The following is a 1,326-nucleotide window of genomic DNA, read 5'->3' as shown; positions in this document are numbered from 1 at the left end:
TCACCTGAGTGACCCAATGGATATGTAGTGTCTAATGTAGTGTCTAACCCATAGCCTACGTCTACTTTTGCAACGAACAGTAACCCAGGAACCTCGTCCTGGCTGCTCAGGATTTGCCGGAAGACGGCTACCAGAGGCTAACTCAGGCTCAGGCCCGCACGCGCCGACTACCGGAGGGTGGCTAGCTACAGTAACTAACGACTGATCTATCATGGTGCGGATCCGGACTTCTAACTCACTAAGCCTCGCCTCCATGTCTATAAATAAACTACACTTGTTACACATACCATTACCGCTAAAGGATGCAGAGAAGTAACTAAACATCTCACACACCGAGCAAGAGAAAGTAGGAGAGGGAGACGACATGGCTAACTGCAAAGCAGTAAAGTCGCTAGCAGCTAAGCTAAAGTACAGTAGCATAAGCTACCAAGAGTTAAAAAACAGCTATTATTTACCAAAAGTTGCTGGAAAAATGAAAAGATATGGGGTGACTTAGGCAGGTTACTATAAGGAATAAGTGTTTAGCGGACAGTTAGCCGCTGTAATAGCAAAATTCTAACAAATTGAACTGGTATTTAGTGAACAGCCAAACCAAGCTTACCAACACACAAAAGGAACCGGAAATGAGTTAGGTTACGCTTACCGTAGTACAACCCCCTCCCCCCCCCCCCCCCCCCCCAGTGTCTAGAGTGTGGACAGTTGTAGAGGGGGGAAAAAACACTCACTGCTTACTATTCTGGTTACTGTACTTAGAGCATAATGTCAATAGAACGTAGTTTAAGCCCTTCCTTTTTAAAATCCTACATCAAAAATAAAAATGGTCAATCATACCTGAGTGCCACACTGGATATTGTTGTCTGACCTAAAGGTGGAGAATGAACCTGACGTAACAGTAGGATTCCATCTTAGAGTAGCCTGAAGAGAGACAATTAAAGCCTGAACAAAAATGTGATATAGCTTGAGTTTAGCCATTTCATTGTACAATCCCATCAGAATGCCCAAATTTGTACCAGAGAGTCGCATAAATCTGGGATTCCCACAGACTGGGGAAGGAAGCTTGCAAATGTTATGGGGGAGTGAGGATTGGACCCAAATGGCAGAGAGAGATGAGGAGCAGGGCAGGCGGGGGTAAAACAGGACGTTGATTGTCCAAAACAAGGTAAGCCTCAAGGGAACCACCCTTCCAAAAACCACACCAAAAACATAATCACCACAACCAAGGGAAACTAGGAACAATATCACAAACACTGCGACAAAGGGGACGTGCAGAACAGGCGAATGAACCAGAATGTCTGACAAGAGGAAAATGGAAACAGGGGCGTTAAA

The sequence above is a fragment of the Etheostoma spectabile genome, chromosome 20, assembly GCF_008692095.1.
Source record: "Etheostoma spectabile isolate EspeVRDwgs_2016 chromosome 20, UIUC_Espe_1.0, whole genome shotgun sequence".
Classification (NCBI taxonomy): domain Eukaryota; kingdom Metazoa; phylum Chordata; class Actinopteri; order Perciformes; family Percidae; genus Etheostoma; species Etheostoma spectabile.
This window is presented reverse-complemented; position numbering follows the sequence as displayed.